This window comes from Spea bombifrons, chromosome 1 (assembly GCF_027358695.1).
Source record: "Spea bombifrons isolate aSpeBom1 chromosome 1, aSpeBom1.2.pri, whole genome shotgun sequence".
NCBI lineage: Eukaryota > Metazoa > Chordata > Amphibia > Anura > Pelobatidae > Spea > Spea bombifrons.
In genome coordinates this window covers 112302321-112321229 of record NC_071087.1, presented here as the reverse complement: position 1 = coordinate 112321229, position 18909 = coordinate 112302321, and positions in this window count along the sequence as shown.

The following is an 18909-nucleotide window of genomic DNA, read 5'->3' as shown; positions in this document are numbered from 1 at the left end:
CACTCTTTCTCCATGCACTGTCAATCTGCATTACTGGCCACTCAGTTCACTTTTGGAAAAAGGCAGAACCACAGAATAGCCTCTCTTCCATTCCTCCAATCGGAGTAGAGGGTGTGCCCGGAAACAACACACATTTGCCTTAGGTGCCTCTTTTCAAGGGAGTGCCCCTGGGTCGACCCAAAATTGTTCACAAAGGGCCTTTCCATGTTTGACCAGCGCTTTGTGAAAAATTTTGGAATGGCCAGGGGCAGCCCGTCCCTGTGAGGTAATGTGTGCTAAAATCCACCCCCACGTATGTAGCAGGGTCACGTAGCACAAGGGGGTGAGTGAGGGAAGGAGGCAGAAGGTAAATGAGGGAGAATGCATGTATGACTGTATGTGTGTTACTGTGTATAAGTGTTTGTGTCTGACTATATATGTATGTGCGTGTTTCATTAAGAATGTGTATGTGAGCATAGACAAGTGAGGCAATGTTAAGTTGTTTGGGGGCAAGCATGGCAGACAAGCTTTCTGAGGATGAAGATGACAGAGAGAAGCAGTTTGGGCACAAAGATGGCACTGTTAAGCTGTTTGGGGCAAATATTTCAGAGACAAGCTGTTTGGGCACAAATATGGCACTGTTGAGCTGTTTAGGGACAAAGGTGGTACTGTAAAGCTGTTTGGGGACTCTGGCAGGCCACATCTCATTGTCCAGTGGGCCTCATGTTGGACGCCCCTGCACTAGGTGAAACTCTTCTTCCATATAGTCTCCAGGGCAGTTTCTTCTTTCTTCAGCCACTTTAATCGAACTGGTCTATTTGGAGGCTGTTTGGAGCTAGTCCAGAAAACCTTCATAAAGCCACCCCCAGAAGGTTTAGGGGTCTGGGTAGACTACCCAGTATCAGTAAGTATGTAGCCCTATTAGCCGCTGGCTCACTAAGCATGTACCCAGTTTTGTGTTTGTTTTGCTTATAAATGTTCTTTGCTAGTCACAGCTGCAGAGGTGTTCCCTGGCCAGTACCAAATGTGATCACAGTTAATGATGGTCTGTCTGAATAGGCTTGAGGTGACTTGTTCTGTGGCCATCTTATAGCACCTAAATGAAGACTCTTGATCATCCATAGGGAGTAACTGTGTTCCGAGCTGAAAGACTTAGGAGCTTGTGGCATGGGTGTAAGAAGCCTGGTGGAACAGAGGGAGCAAATTCATCCAGGAATTTTTATTGGGTAGGGGGATACTGTAATACATACAGTCCCCACACAGACATATAACCACGGTTGCAAAACACTATGTTAAGTAATGCACACAGAATACAGAAATGGTTAACTGTGATGCTCTCCATCAAAAATGATTATTCCAGGAGATCAATGCATTGATCAGCAGGCTATCTGAAGCACACAAGTCACTCAGGAGTTAGATGCAACATCCCTCAGTAGAAAAGGAGGCTAAGGATGCGCGTAAGCTAAGGCTAATGTGGAGAGATGTGCTGCAGATCCCTATGCCCAGGGGAAAAGGGTAATGTGTTATCCCACAAGGAAAAGCGATATGAGGAGGATATCCTGTATGCAGGCTGCTATATTTGTGCCATTTTCTGCTTGTCTCTCACGATGGCCTTCTTCACTCGGATATTCTCACGTCTCTGTCCTATCTCCGTCTTTCCTTCACATGTACTTTTTGACCTTCATTGTTTTGCAGACCTCACCACAATATGTGAAAAATTCTATATCTTAGACGATGAATATGACATCATGCAAACACTGTCCATCTGTGCTAAAAGTCCCTTCCCCCTGTTTACTATAATACCTTGTCTGATACTATAACCTACAGAGCAGTATTATTAAGTTAATTAAATGTAATATTCTTACATTTACTACAAATATTTTATACATATTTGTTTCTGTTCTGTATCAGCATCTTACCCCTTGTCCATGTCTATACATGAATCTCAAATATGGTTCCTGGCCATTTTATTTTATTTCAGTAGAATAGTTGGAATAGAGATTAGTGGTACTATACCTGGATTTGTGTAAGGGCCAAGGTGCAGGGATTAAGTAGACAGAAGCGTGTACACTATTCATAAAGGAAGGTGCTTTAGAACTGATTTGAAATAATTAATTGGGGTAAAGGGAGCATTCACTCATGCAGAAAACTATGAATTATTGAAAACTATTGTATGTACCTGTCATTGAAATGGCCATGTTTTTGCCATTTTCTTTTCACAATTCCCTTTTTTCTTTCCCTCTTCTGTTTCCCCTTTTTTCTTCCATTCATCTGTTCACCCATCCTTTTCTCTCTTTCTCCCTCTCTTACCTCCCATCCAGCACCCTCTCTCCCTCACCTTTTTCCTTTTTTACCATTCTATCTTTTCCCTACTCTTGTCTCCTCTTCTTCTCTCTCCTCTTCTCTCACTCCTCCCTTTTATCCATCCTTCTCCCACTTTGATTCACTCTCACTCCCATGTCCTCTTTTTGCCTCTCTCCCTCCTTCTTCTATCTCTTTCACTCTCTGCCCTCCTTTCATTCCCTCATCTCTTCATCCGTTCTCTTCACGGTTCACTTCTTGCCCCCCTATCATCATCTCTCACACACCTCCTCTTAAATGACATAATTTCCATTGTCCTTTTTCACCTTAGGCTACCATACTGGGAACAGGTATCTCCTGTCAACAGAATATTCTGATCCACAATGAGAACCTATAAAATCTTCAATTTACCCCATATGGTTGTCATATTTCTAAGGTTATACATGATGAGTTCCCAATTACTTTTTTATCATATCTTCGAAGATTACACTTAAAACACTGAGTCCTCATGCTCCTTGGTTCTTCTTGAAGCATCCAGGATAACTGTGACAGTGAAGCAAACACAGTCTGCTTTATTAATTCTTGAAAAACAAGATGTGGCTGCTTCTTTGACACTTAAGCCTATTTAGTGGATGAGTGTGTCAGGTAGCATGATAGATCACATGTAGGTTCATTCTTTAACCCAACAACTATTGTACTTTGCTTCCCAATGCTTGTGAACATGTGCACATACACAAGTATATGCCTGAATGATTTATGTAAGTATGCAGCTACAGGAAAATTTGTAGGATTTTTTGCCCTCAAACACATACCCACTCGCAGGAGCCTGACCTACTTCTAAACATTCATTCTAGCAGGGAATTGGTTGTTGAGTTTGGATCATTCATCTCTATAATCTGAATGAAACTGATAGATGCCCTGGGGTCAAGGTATGAGGTTATGCTCTTTTTACCCATATGGCAGGCAGTATGGCTTCATGGTATATCAGTACAAAAAAACCTACCCCAATTATGCAACAGAAAACTCTGACCCAGAAAGAGAAACGTAAATAGGAATGTAGAGTAAAGTCCCACCACAGCCTACCTTGGACATCTAGAAAGCCCAAGTGTGATAAATTATCACATCAGCATTCTAAACATTTGTTTATAGAAGGCTCCCTCATAGTCTTTCGGAGCACAAAATGTGAGACTATAGAGTGGCAAACAAGGTCTCCAAGACCAGCTTTTTTAAAAGGAAGTTATTTAAATGTTCCTGGAAATGTGTTTTAATGCACAAGCAATAAAAGTGTCACTCAACACATTACCAAACCCTAGTTGCCCATCTTATTACCCTTTTGTACAACCTCGCAGAACATTCCAAGAACAGCAGCAGAATCTAATAATTCTAATAATCTAGCAATATATTTAGGCATTCCAATCACATAAATGGTATTCTTCAGATGAGACAACATAATGAGGTGAACTCATCCTCTGCATTGCAACTTTTCCTTGGTCATTTGCTCATAGATATGCTCTAACTGCCAACAAAATGTCAATGCACACTCATTGTAATGCAAAATAACATTTATTGCAAAAAGGTATTGTTAAGGACAGATTAATACATCAGATCAGGAGCAAACTATACAAAAAGCAAAGGACATGTACATATGTGTATGCATACATTCCTTAGTGCGGGATTCCTGTCATCCTTTCCCCTAGTTTGTAGGACACAGAGATTGTTATACTGCAGCTTCTTCTTCTTCGCACCATTTTAATTTGCCTGCTGTTCTGATAAGTGATGCAAAAGGAAAGCATATTAAAATACTGACCAGACTATATTGTGTTATATGGTATACTTTCTAAAATAGTCTACGAGGGCAGAGAATTTTAGTAATAGACTATGTTATGGCACAAACTAAGGTTAGGGTGACAAGCTAGTCAACTAACTGAGGTTTCTGTCCCTAAAATGATGGGTCCCCTATTAGGACTAATGATGAAAGAATATTTCAAAGGTATTTTGCTTCAAAGTAAAGTAAATGTCATGATAAAAAAATCAATCCAATAATTTTTCTTAAGTAGATACTCAATGTAAGAGAAAATGACAAAATAAATGTTTGTATATATCTTCTTAAAGAGTCTTTCTGTATTTTTTTTAAAACTGTCTGTTATCCTCTGGTCTAGTGCAGTGAACAAGTTAAATACGTGAAACATATTTGTAACAAGAAGTGTTTGCAAGCTGCCTGCCCTGCTCCCCCTCTAATCCAGAGCCTCTGCTCTTCCTGTTCTGATTAGTGAAAGCACTAGGGCATCCAGCCAGCAAACCAATATAGTCACTGGCCTAAATTTATCCACAATGTGAACGTCTCCGCTGCAACCCCCCAAAGACCCATAGAACAATAAGGAAAGCGATCCTTCACAAATTCAGAGAACAATAAAGGACTCTTTCAAGTGTCGGAGAATATTTTTAGCAGCCGCGCCCAAGCCTGTAACACCTAGAGTCTATTAAGAAGGCATAATACCAGGAAACTGGTCCTAAAGTGTCCCTTCCTGTGTGGAGACAGGCCGAGAGCGTTGGAGTCAGCGCCTGGCCTGTGGAGAGTGGCGGAAGACAACTAAAGTGGCCTTTGGCCAGCCCGTGTTTTATTTGTGTAGAAAGGATGTGATATTGCCGGCGTTTAGCATGTCGAAATTTCCTGAAGCGCCTGTCAATTATTGGAAAAAAATACAGCTTGTTTCCACTTTTGAGCATTAACCCCAATTCTGCTAAAGAATGAGGAACCACTTCAGCATTATCTGGAAAGCTCTAAAATTAGCAAGCACGTATTCCTATTTTTTTGTTATCTGGTAGAATAAGTATATTGTTAAGACTACATTTTTTTACAGCATTCTTTTTGAGGGTCTAGCTATCAAAATAAAACAGAATTCTTAGCCTAAAGCCCTAAAAAATATGTTATTTTCAAAGAAACAAAGGTTATATATTAAAAAGCAGTATGCATGTCTCTTTTCCCTGTTCAATTCAATATTGGATCTGTGTTCTCTCTGAAACCTGATTTCTTGATAAAATAGTAATGTGGTTCATGTATTCAAATCAAAATGTACTTTTATATTGTATGTGACTACATTTTGCACTTCGTGAGAGGAGGAAAATGACCACAGAGCAGGCTATTGTTAGAGAGGTGTGCATGGGCTCAAGGAATTGCCCCACTGGGACGTTCAAACCGTGGCAGAAGCCGGTGTGTGCGTCATCTAGACTAGATACACATATCCACAACGTGCTCTGACCTTTCCCCCATTGTTGTTTGAGTTAGAATGGTGAAGGTAATTGGGAAATTATCCCAAAACATCTGTTTTAGCTGATCGCTGGAGGGCTTCAATGTTCTGCCCAGCGTTAAACTGATTTTTCTAAATTACACAGTGATGGGGTGGCAAAATTATAATCAAGCCATACACATAACCCTTCCTATAGTTTCATCGAAACATTCCATGTGGCTCTTGTGCCAGTCAGATATATGTTCGATCAACATTTGAACCAGGATTCCTGTACAAATTTGGGATAGCTAAAAGTGCCACAACACAACTGTTGCTCTCCTTCCTTATGCTTCAAGATAATTTTTTTAAAAAAATGCTAAAAGGTAATCTGTCCCTGGAAAATGTTCTTGATCTCTGCAGTTCGAGTAAGGTCTGATGTATTGTGCCGGCCGCATGTGACTCTGTACCTGTGTTCTGTAGGGTAGGGTGAGGAAATGGCCATATAAATCAGTGAGATCAGCAATGATTTTAATGCAGACCCTTCATATAAATTTGTATAAGTGCCCCTGGTAAACAGAGGCCATCTTTTCACCGTAATATTTGCAAAAGATGCCTTTCAATTGCAATTCTTGCCAGGCTGTGTCTAATTGGTTCTAGGTTCTTAACGCTGTTGTAATTTACCTGTTTCCATAACTCTTCGTAATGCTTGATTTTACATCTCACTGTAGTTCCACTTCTTATATATCAAAATTATAGTTATGCACATTGTTAAGTAAGCCAGGCTGAACTCGACGTTACATGATAGCTCATCAGTTGTAAATAATTTCATTCATTAGAGTCATTTTTTACTCTGTTCTATTATGTATCATACAATTGCCAAAACACTTTGTTTTTTAAATGTGTCCTTATTTTTTACTGCACTCATGTGAACTATGCTTGACAAAAACTAGCTAAAAGTTTTTACTCAATACTAACTGTGGGGTTCATGTTTATACCATTTATTACAGTGCCATCTGGCACTGAAGTGGTTAAGTAACACTGATCAATCCTCTGAGGCTTTTGTGGGATACCACAGTGATCTAACAGACCCACGACAAGCTGTCTCCTCATGTGAATCCCCTGTGACATACAGAAGCCAACTGTAAGTAGAGGACATGAGAGAGAATTAAGAGCTGCAGTCCTACATTCATGACAGACGCGTGTCTCCATCCTTATACCTAACACTGACAATACCATCCTTCAACACACACACATGTGAGCCACAGCCAGGCCGACGGCAGGAGGACAATTAGCATCCCTGTGGCGCCAATTGTGGGTCAATAGTGTATATATTATGGAAGAGGCCTGTGTCCCTGGGAAACCTTCACACTCAATTAGATTAAGTGGGGGATCTTTGTTGCGGTTTTGTTATACGTTTGTCGCAATTAGAGCAAGTAACCCAGAATTCCCTGAGAGCCTAGCCTTGCTGCTATTCATCCTCTGCTGAGATCATTACTCTTGTCACTGGGAGATCTGATGCTCTGACTCTGAAAGGGGTTAAACTGTATCTGCTGCACCAGTACTGCTTCCTGGCCGTTCTACAGAGCACACCACCATTTTTCTCTGCATTTTGGCAATGTACCCTCTGAGTGCAGGAGGTGCCAATGCCATAAGAGATCTCTAAAATAAATAAGGAACTCCTTGTCTACATTGCTTCTTCTCTGTTTTTTTTTGTAAAAATTTTGCTTGACCTATTTTGCACTTTAGAAGATATAAGCTGTTTTCTCAGGGTGACCAACAACAGTCTGCTGGCAGACTGTGACCCAGCCACTCACTTTTAATTTTTGCTAGATTGTTTGCAAGCTAAAACTATGAGCCGGGAGAGAAAACCGCTCCATCAGAGACTGATTTCAGCTGTGTGTCAGTCGGACAACTACAGAAAATGATGTACAGTATCTCACAAAAATGAGTACACCCCTCACATTTTTGTAAATATTTTATTATATCTTTTCATGTGACAACACTGAAGAAATGACACTCTGCTACAATGTAAAGTAATGTGTGTACAGCCTGTATAACAGTGTAAATTTGCTGTGCCCACAAAATAACTCAACACACAGCCATTAATGTCTAAACAAAAGTGAGTACACCCCTAAGTCGAAATGTCCATATTGGGCCCAATTAGCCATTTCCCCTCCCTGGTGTCATGTGACTCGTTCTTGTTACAAGGTCTCAGGTTTAAATTTGGTGTTATCGCTCTCACACTCTCTCATACTGGTCACTGGAAGTTCAACATGGCACCTCATGGCAAAGAACTCTCTGAGGATCTGAAAAAAAGAATTGTTGCTCTACATAAAGATGGCCTAGTCTATAAGTATATTGCCAAGACTGCCATCCCAGAAGGAAGCCTCTTCTAGAGATAATGCACAAGAAAGCCTGCAAACAGTTTGCTGAAGACAAGCAGACTAAGGACATGGACTGGAACCATGTCATGTGGTCCGATGAGACTAAGATAGACTTATTTGGTTCAGATGGTGTCAAGCATGTGTGGCGGCAACCAGGTGAGAAGTACAAAGACAAGTGTGTCTTGCCTACAGTCAAGCATGGTGGTTGGAGTGTCATGGTCTGGGCCTGCATGAGTGCTGCCGGCACTGGGGAGCTACAGTTCATTGAGTGAACCATGAATGCCAACATGTACTGTGACATACTGAATCAGAGCATGATCCCTTCCCTTCGGAGACTGGGCCACAGGACAGTATTCCAACATGATAATGACCCCAAACACATCTCCAAGATGACCACTGCCTGAGGGTAAAGGTGATGGACTGGCCAAGCATGTCTCCAGACTTAAACCCTATTGAGAATCTGAGGGGCATCCTCAAACAGAAGGTGGGGGAGCGCAAGGTCTCTAACATCCACCAGCTTTGTGATCTGGTCATGGAGGAGTGGAAGAGGAATCCAGTGGCAACCTGTGAAGCTCTGGTGAACTCCATGCCCAAGAGGGTTAAAACAGTGGTGGCCACACAAAATGTTGACACTTTGGGCCCACTTTGGACATTTCCAAGTGTACTCACTTTTGTTGCCAAGGATAAGACATTAATGGCTGTGTGTAGAGTTGTTTTGAGGGGACAGCAAATTTACACTCTTATACAGGTTGTACACTCACTACTTTACATTGTTGCAGAGTGTCATTTCTTCAGTGTAGTACTCACTTTTGTGAGATACTGTATATCTCACATACCTCCCAACAGTCTAGATTTTCGGGCCCTGTGGTGCTGCCCAGGGATCAAAAGCCTCTATCTCCCCTGACCAAGCCAAGGGAGCTGTAAAATTAGAGGTCTGTTGCATTAATATGACCCCACTGCGCTCCTGCTTTTGAGGGCGGAATGGGCGAAGATGGACTGGCCCTGTTTGAGGAATTGGAACTGGCCCAGGAAACAATTGCCCCAGGTCAGCCCGCCCATGGGTTGGTAAAACATTTTAAATTAGTTAGACTTAAGTAAGCATGATGGAGGGAGGCCAAACTTCTGTTGCAAGAAGGGTCAACTTGAACCTACCTAATGCATTATAAATGCAGTGAGATGCAATATAAAGTTAATGAAGACTGCAGGTTATGGCATGCATTGACACCTAAGTAATATGGTACAAACATCCTTAAAATGTACTTTTTGCTCCTTCATGCAGATCAGACTCCAAGTCATTGGAGATGCAGTCTGTTTGATAGGGTGATGGATTCATGGAATACTTCCAAACAGTGTTGCTAATGGTTCTTATATTAAGCATTATAATCTACACATATGTTGTGAAATATGTCTAGGAACATCTTGTTTCTAAATGATCTATGATTAAATAATTCAGGCACTGTCACTGAGGCATGAAACACGGGAAAGCAATCAACTGCTTAACCACCGGTACCTAAATGGTTAAGACAATTGCGGATAATAGAAATCGTAAAGCTGGCCAACGTGCTTCACTTTTGCTGCCTAATGACATATTTACTAGACCCAGTAGATACCAGGTAGCACACAGCTTGCACATTTGTTCACAGTTGATTTAAGTGCACTGACTGCATGCAGTGGTTTTCTCTGCCACTCTGTCTGCCTCTCACAGCCCTGCGTTTCCTGTGCTTAGAGGATAATGTTGTCTCCTAGAGGCTGGCAGCTTCCCTTGTGAGTTTACTAAACCATCCTGACAGGATCCCTCAGAGGCTGCACACATAGGGGAGTAATGTGACCCTACTGCCTGGCAGCTGACCCTGCGAATGTGGCTGCAGACCCGGCCTTTGGATACACAAGTCCCCAATTAATCAGTGTCAGCCTTAGCGCTAACCTGATTTCTGTGCATCAGAGGCATGAGGTCAGGGCTAGAGGCAGCAGCGTGAGGAGGGGAATTGAGAGATACAGAAACCGTTACAGAGAAGGAGAGTCAGATACCAAGCATGGATGTGCAGGGGAATACAATGAGGAACATTACCATCAGTCTTTGTTGCCTTTTTTTTGTTTGGAATTATTATTTTCGTAAGTATTGCAATGTAGAAAAATAATTTGTATCGCAAGGCAAATCGTGTAAGTATTATGAGAAAGCCTTAAAGAAAATGTTTCAGATATGCTTTTAGACATGTAAAGTGGCCCACAAATGCATTCAAATGCATTTGTTATTGATAAATATTATTAATGCAGAAGTAAACCATTCTTGGTAAAAAAAAACCACAAAAAAACAGCAGAATACAAAAGTACAAGTTTAAAGGGTGTTTTAAAAGATAACTTGAATATTTTCCAGTTGAGGAAGTATAAGAGAATGGCATCAAAGCAGGGGCGTAGCTAGAAACCGCAGGGCCCCGTTGCAAAATGTGCCCCTGGGGCCCCTAACTTCAACAAGCAACATGCCCCACAGTGAACACCTTTGCCCCAACCAGCTTGTGAGTACCTCCTTTGCCCCTAAACAGCTTGTGAGTGCCACCTGTCACCAAACAGCTTATCAGTGCCCTCTAACAGCCTGCCTGTGCCATCTTTGCTCCAGCTTGTCGGTGTCCCATAACATCTAAAATGCAGAAGGGTCACATGACTAATTTAGGGCTAAGATGGCACAGGGAGGCTGTTTGGGGACAAATATGGCACATGGGAAAGATGGTCCTATGCGTCAAATCTGGGTGGTGGGCAGGTCCAGTAGATGCAATCCGATACTGGGACAAGTCCTGTGTGCCAGGGCTGGAGCTTGGAGGTTGCGACCTGGGATCTATGTCTTGCTCAGTTGATCTATACCTGCAAAGCTGTGTTTCCATGTGTTGTTTATTTCTATGCCTGAACTACATGAGGGAGTAAAAGAGAGTGTGGTACAGTGAAGGAGGGGACAAAGGGACTCTAGGGGTGAGGACGGGGATGGGGCACTACAGGGATGGCACGTACAGTGTGCCTGAACACCTAAATGCGCCCATGATCACGACCCGCACTCTGTTTCAGGTCACTCGCCGGACCCGCACCATTCATTTGCTATAAGATCAGCATAGTATTGTGCTCCTCCCCTGTCCTGCGCTTGAGGGGGCAGGGAAGACTGCACTGGCTCTGACAGTTTCCTCCTAATCTGTAGAGTAAGCGCACAAGTACCTTTTTGGGGGAGGGGGATTTGTTGGAGTGGAGGGCGTGATTGTATGCCGTGAGGGGCCCAAGCAAATGCTTGCCCAGGGTCCAATCAATATTAAAGACGGCCCAGACCCAGAAGCTTCTCCACCATCTCAAGAAGAACCTATGCAAATAGGCTCTACACGTCTGAGCGAGGAGAAGAAGGCATTTAGGCGCAAAGAAGAACTTTGTCTACGTTGCAGCAACAAAGTTTACTCTGTCGGTACCAGTTATTTAAGATGGGAAATGCCAGCACCTGGGTGTCAGGTTTCCTCAGTACTAAAGACATTTGTTTGTTTCCAGAGCAGCCGGATACTATATTGATATTATTTGTTGCCTTCATAATGTACCGTTGTCTGCCAAGATCCATCCCCTGTGTATGGAGGCCACCAGTGGAAGTCCACTGCATCTTGCCACTCATATCTACTTTGCCATTACATACCCACGTGGGGGTTCTTCATTCAGAACTACTATCATTAAATATAATTTCTTCTTCATCCTCAGTTGTATTGGCATACACTTGGCTCCAGCACCACAATTCTGATTAACTCCCCCGATCTTTTGACCCACCGTAAACACATCAAAAGGGTCCTGCAAAGTCTAGTGCATGTTATAACTGCCACCGGCTTCTAGATGAATCCAACAAAGCTAAAAACAATTCTTCAGTGGCCTCAACCCGGGGGACTGAACCCCTTACAAAATGTTTTGGGATTTGCTACTACTACTACTGAAGATTTATTTGGGACTTTTCGAAAGTAGTTGTCCCCTTTAAGAAGGAAGCAGATGGAGGCAACAACCACCATTCTCAAATTGAAAGAACTGTTTACATGCGCGTACATCTGTGCTTGTTCACTCCAATATTTATCAGCCCTTCCTTCTGGAAGTAGACACCTTGAAATAGGGGCTGGAGCTGTATTTTCACAGCATAAGAGGTATGATGGGCCGATTGATGAAGACATCCACCCCTGTGGATACTTCTCCAAAAACATTTCTGTAGCCAAATGAAATTATGACTTCGTAAAACGTGAACCATATCATCCCCTCTTTAGATCGCATTCAAAATGCCGAGATCTCTGCTCCAGCTAAAACCCAATTTTGAAGACTATTCGTTCCCCACGTTTATAGGAAAGAGACTCTCTCACTATGCCACTACAGTAAAATTGCTAGTTACACTAGAATTTTGCGAACCCTGTCATTAATCGCTAGACAATTCTGGTGACCTATTTGGAGAAAGGATGTTTCAGACTTTGTTTCAGCCTGCCAGGTTTGTGCCACCAGTGTATAATCATTTTACCATTAATTGTCTACCATAGGTCAAGTCATTAGCGCTACTGAAAAAGAATTCGAGATCCACACGGTTCTGGACTTACATCTCCATAGGGGGCAGGCATCGTCAATATCTGGTCCATTGGAAGAGCTATGACCCTGAAGAACGCTCCTGGGTTTCCACTTCTGAAGTCCACACCCCTTGTGCCATCTGAGGGTATGGGTTTATGAGCAGGAAGCATGGAATGTTATAAAAGGGAGAGCTGCAATGAATTCAGACCTCTTGTGATAATTATGCAACAAGGATTTGTTTGTCAAGATCAGGTCTGGCTTCTGTGTGGCACTTAGCTGCCAGACGTAGGGTGAATTCGGGTGGCACTAGCACAAGTAGCTAAGGGCAGGACTCACCGTGGGATGGATCCCAGGTAAGTGGCAAGCAGTGTGTCCACCATGCAGGAAATGTTACACCTATGTCTGTAGTGTCAGGGACCCCAAACAGTCATCAAGATCGTGTCAGTAAGCAAGTTTGAGATATCTGATCAGTTGCTTCATATATTTTATTAGTTTGCCTAAAAATAAATTGTCACAGTGTTCCATAACACTGGCCTTTTGTCTTCATGAATCTGTGTATTTTTATATATAATTTTATGACTATACTGATATTGCATATGCGTTTAAATATAAAGGGCATATAATTTCTTCTTAATCTCAAAATTGGTCCTTCTTCCAGCATATGTAGAATAAACTGTTACAGAGTGCCTTGGTTTATAAAAACTTCCAACAAAGTCTGTAATATGTTCATCTGAATTGTTACATTCATTACCATTAATTGACTATTTTGCATCTAATGGCAGTTTTCTATAGCCTGCTTATAGTCACAAGTCTATGGCAGGGAAGGAGACTATATTTTTTTACTGGTCTGTGAACAATAGGATGTCACATTTGACCTCCTATTATAAATAGCACTGTGTCTTTAAATTGCTATTGTATGGTACTCTATAAGGGAGATGAGTCACCTCCTCTCTGGGACCTATGAAACATGTTTCTCTATCGCTGGGCGCCATCCCATAGACAGATCGTACAAAGCTGTCAATCACAAGCATGAAATATTCACACACAGCATTCTTAGGCACTGAGACAAATAAAAAGAAAGGGGCTGGGGGCAGAGACAGTGGTTAGACACAGTCCTGTGTCTCCAGAACCAATCGGTTAAAAAAACCTCTGATCATATCAATGTTCTTCATATGTCCATTAGAAACGTTGTGAGGGTGTCCAGCTAGGACGGCTAAATCTGTCCTCCACTGTTCTTTATAGAAATAAATCAGGGCTGTGCTGTCTGTGGGTAAGATGATATTTTAATGACACTGTGCATATGTCACAGGGTTAATGTCCATCTATTTATATAATGTTGAAGACTACAGCACTCTGCACCTTATAATACATGCGCCCATGTTTTGTTGGCTCCAACACTGTTGCACTGCTTTAACTGCTTCGTTATATGAGATTAATAACCTGTATACCAAATTAAGGAACTGCTTAGGAACCCCATGGATACATACAGTATATTCAAATCAAAGGAGGTCGTATAGGTCCCTAGGCAAGGGTGGTATGGATTTGTAATGCTCCATTTTTACATCATGTAATTTCTGCTGATCTGACACTTTTTCTCAAATGTCACATTTTACAATTTTATCCCTCATAATGTTGTTTAAAGATTAAAACATATGTAATAAAACACCAGTCTATACCATGTGTGCAATGTACTTAACTTCCTGTCCTTAGGGTATGTGCAATTATTCACACATTTACCAGTAGGCAAAGGCTGGCAACAGGGGGAATAAAACCCTGGGCTTCTCTTGTTTTGAAGATTTTAGGCCACTGCTTGAAGTGTCTGTTTGTTTTACTTGTAATTCCTCATAGAGCCACTGGGGCTTCTAGTGTAACAAGGGCTAGCCAGTGCGCATTGTGACATTAGTGATCAAGAACCAAATCAATCTGGGGTTGGGTCGGTGGTCCTGTCCATGTGATGACACATGCGTGAGAAGAAGTCGTAGGTGGTGCAAGGGCTGCGGCTATGGAATTTACAGAACCAACTCGTGATTAGGAGAAAATAAATTGTTAGATAAAATAGTCTCTAATTTTGAAACAAAATATTCCCAAAATAAGTTAAATATAATGGAAAAATAAGCTAGCCATCAGTAGTTTGGACAGATTCATTTACTTGCAGCAAAAAACTGTGATACCCTTCAAGCACCTGCCCAGTCCAGTCCTAGTTCCTGTATGTGTCACATGTTCTCGTGGCTGATAAATGCCTATTTTTGTTTTCCTTACAAAACCCTCCATTTCTCTTTTTATGAACTAAACAAGCATTTGAGAGGTTTGAAATTTCATAGTGAAAAGAAGAATGTGTTAACTTGTAAATGAGATAAAAGACACAGGTCCACCAGGGTGGAGCTGGAAAAGGTGTGATATAGAAGCAGATGTGTGCCGAGGAGCCTCTGCCTGCCTCTGATTACCTCCGTATGCAGAGGTGTTTGCTAGTAGGTGAACACTTAATGATTCATGTGAACTTGTCAAGAAAGTACATGAAAGTTGTGCATACAGAAAAATGTGTGTTTATGTTACACTTTTAAAGACATGTACCCACCTTCTCCTTCCATGTTTGCTTTAGCTGATTATGATAATCCTCAGGTTGCCTTGTTGTAAGGCCTCAATAAAATGTATTAAATGTGTATATACATATATGTTACCCACCTTATGTCTATACCATGAGCCATGAGACAGGATTTAATTGATTATTCCAACCTATTATGTTATTACTACCTGTATACATGCTGTCTTGAGGATAGTACATATTCTGATTGAAGATTCTGATTGTGAATATTTGTTGTTGTTTCTTAATCATTCACAAGCAGATTGTGAAGACATCAACAGCTACAATATTACCCAAGTAATGTCAAGAACAAAAATATTTTACCGTAGTTAAGGTTATTGAAGACTGTAAACAAAATAACATTTTATTTCATTCTACCTAGGTCCATCAGGGAGCACAAGAGTCAGTGGGGCAATTGAATATTTGCTTGTGCTATCAAAAAAAGGATTATGTCATTTTACTTAAAAGAGAAGAGTTGGTGTAAAATTTGAATAATTTATTAGCATTTTATTTTAACCATTGTTAGTCCATCTGCTGTGCACTGTTGGATTTCCAGGCAAGTGTTCGGTTAAAAAAAAGTCCATAAAAGTCAGCCAGAATTCTGGCCCAAAAGTCAACAAAATGTGTCCTAAACATTGTTGTTGTTCAGCTCATAGAAGATGTGGAACTTTTAGTACATTTGTGGGTCAGCAGACCTTTAATAACTATTACCACACTCACAGATTTCATACATACCATAAATACAATGGGTAACCCGCCTAAATATATTACACACACATACATCTTTGTTTTTTTCCCAAGACCCTGTGTCTTTGTCTCATTACTCTGGCTCAACACCACCTCTGGTTCATATCTGTTTCTGCCGCGCAATGCGAGTCCAGTTGTTACCTCACTGTATAAAGGATTATGTATCTCAAGGTGAAATGACCGCTTTGCACAATATGGACCGGGAAGGGCCTCATTTATAGTTTGTATTTACGTGAATTCGGAATTAGGCACCAACATCTTATCAATGCATACAGTTAATGTTTGTGAGTGTCTTTTTATTTATTTATCACAAACATACAGACATCGCACATGACATGACACAAAAACAAACTCCTTATGGATCTTTAGAATATAAATCCTAAAAGGCAGTACCCTACACAAATGATGTATCCTCTTTCTTAGCCCATAGCAATTGTATATTGCTCCTATTCTACAGTGGTACGTAATCTGCTGGCACTATAGAAATACATATCATGTTAATCTCTTGTCCTTTGTGACGTCAGTTTTATCTGCGTTTGAACAAGCTGCATCAGCCTCACCATCCCTGCCCTTGGCCACCACCACCCAAAACACTCAATATTTGTAGAGATGTGGATAATTATATCATTGCTGCAATGAATTTCATCATATGCGCAAAAAAAGCTTTTTCTTGATGTAATTAGATTTATGACCCTCTGTATACACACTGTGTTTATCTCTGGAAACCTGTTCAGATTGGCAAATTCACAAATTGTACTGCCGTGTCTCTTACCTCACTCGATGACACATCATGTGCAGCTCTGATCCACCCTGTAAGTGACCATACATGGCCGAGATCAACCCTATCAGTAAGCTTGCCCTGTAATTATAAAAGGTGTCTGACCATTCGATTCCCAAGGTAATCTACAGTATCTCACAAAAGTGAGTACACCCCTACCATTTTTGTAAATATTTTATTAAATCTTTGCATGTGACAACACTGAAGAAATTACACTCTGCTACAATGTAAAGTAGTGAGTGTACAGCCTGTGTAACAGTGTAAATTAGCTGTCCCCTCAAAATAACTCAACACACAGCCATTAATGTCTAAACCTTGGCAACAAAAGTGAGTACACCACTAACTGGAAATGTCCAAATTGGGGCCAAAGTGTCAATATTTTGTGTGGCCACCATTATTTTCCAGCACTGCCTTGGGCATGGAGTTCACCAGGGCTTCACAGGTTGCCACTGGAGTCCTCTTCCACTCCTCCATGAGGACATCCCGGTATATGTTAGAGACCTTGCGATCCCCCACCTTCCGTTTGAGGATGCCCCACAGATGCTCAATTGGGTTTAGGTCTGGAGACAAGCTTGGCCAGTCCATCACCTTTACCCTCGGGCAGTGGTCGTCTTGGAGGTGTGTTTGGGGTCATTATCATGTTGGAATACTGCCCTGTGGCCCAGTCTCCGAAGGGAGGGGATCATGCTCTGCTTCAGTATGTCACAGTACATCTCGGTATTCATGGTTTCCTCAATGAACTGTAGCTCCCCAGTGCTGGCAGGCCCAGACCATGACACTCCCACCACCATGCTTGACTGTAGGCAAGACACACTTGTCTTTGTACTCCTCACCTGGTTGCCGCCACACACGCTTGACACCATCTGAGCCAAATAAGTTTATCTTGGTCTCATCGGACCAAGATTACTGGTTCCAGTAATCCATGTCCTTAGTCTGCTTGTCTTCAGCAAACTGTGGGCTTTCTTGTGCATCATCTTTAGAAAATGCTTCCTTCTGGGACGACAGCCCTGCAGACCCCCCACCCCTTCAACCTCTGCAGCAACACTGGCAGCACTCATACGTCTATTTCCCAAAGACAACCTCTGCATATGACGCTGAGCACGTGCACTCAACTTCTTTGGTCGACCATGGCGAGGCCTGTTCTGAGTGGAACCTTTCCTGTGAAACCGCTCCATGGTCTTGCCCACCGTGCTGCAGCTCAGTTTCAGGGTCTTGGCAAACTTCTTATAGCCTAGGCCATCTTTATGTAGAGCAACAATTCTTTTTTTCAGATCCTCAGAGAGTTCTTTGCCATGAGGTGCCATGTTGAACTTCCAGTGACCAGTATGAGAGAGTGTGAGAGCGATAACACCAAATTTAACACACCTGCTCCCTATTCACATCTGAGACCTTGTAACACTAACAAGTCACATGACACGGGGAAGGGAAAATGGCTAATTGGGCCCAATTTGAACATTTTCACTTAGGGGTGTACTCACTTTTGTTTCCAAGGTTTAGACATTAGCGGCTGTGTGTTTAGTTATTTTGAGGGAACAGCAGAAATACAATGTTATACAGACTGTACACTCACTACTTTACATTGTAGCAGAGTGTCATTTCTTCAGTGTTGTCACGAGAAAAGATATAATAAAATATTTACAAAAATGTGAGGGGTGTACTCACTTTTGTGAGATACTGAATATACATACATACATATACCGTATTTGCTCGATTATAGAGCTGAAACAACGAATCGATAAAATCGATAATAATCGATAACGGAAATCATCGATAACGATTTCCGTTATCGATTAATCGAGTGATCGATTCGTCGTTGGAGCACTAGGCTCCTTTTACTTACCTCCGCCAGCGTTCCCCGCTTCTGCTCCACGCTCTGCAGTCTCCGCCTTCTTCAAGCTACGTGACGACGGATGTGACGCGCGTCTACTATCAAGTTGGAAGTGGAACAAGTTCGTAGCGGAGGTAAGTACTCTTTATGTCTATTGTCTGTGCGAATGTTTATGTGCGAGACTGGGTGCGCGGCAGAGTGTGTGTGTGTGTGTGTGTGTGTGTGTGTGTGTGTGTGCGTGTGTGTGCGCGGCAGAGTGTGTGGGGGGGTGCGCGGCAGAGTGAGTGGGGGGGTGCGCTGCACAGTGAGTGGGGGGGTGCGCTGCACAGTGGGGGGGGGGGTGCGCTGCACAGTGGGGGGTCCGCGGCACAGGGGGTGGGGGGTCCGCGGCACAGGGGGTGGGGGGTCCGCGGCACAGGGGGTGGGGGGTCCGCGGCACAGGGGGTGGGGGGGCAGGGGATGCAGGGCAGGATGTGAGTGCAGGGCAGAGTGGGGCCAGGAGACTGGATGCAGGTCAGAGTGGGGGTGGGAGG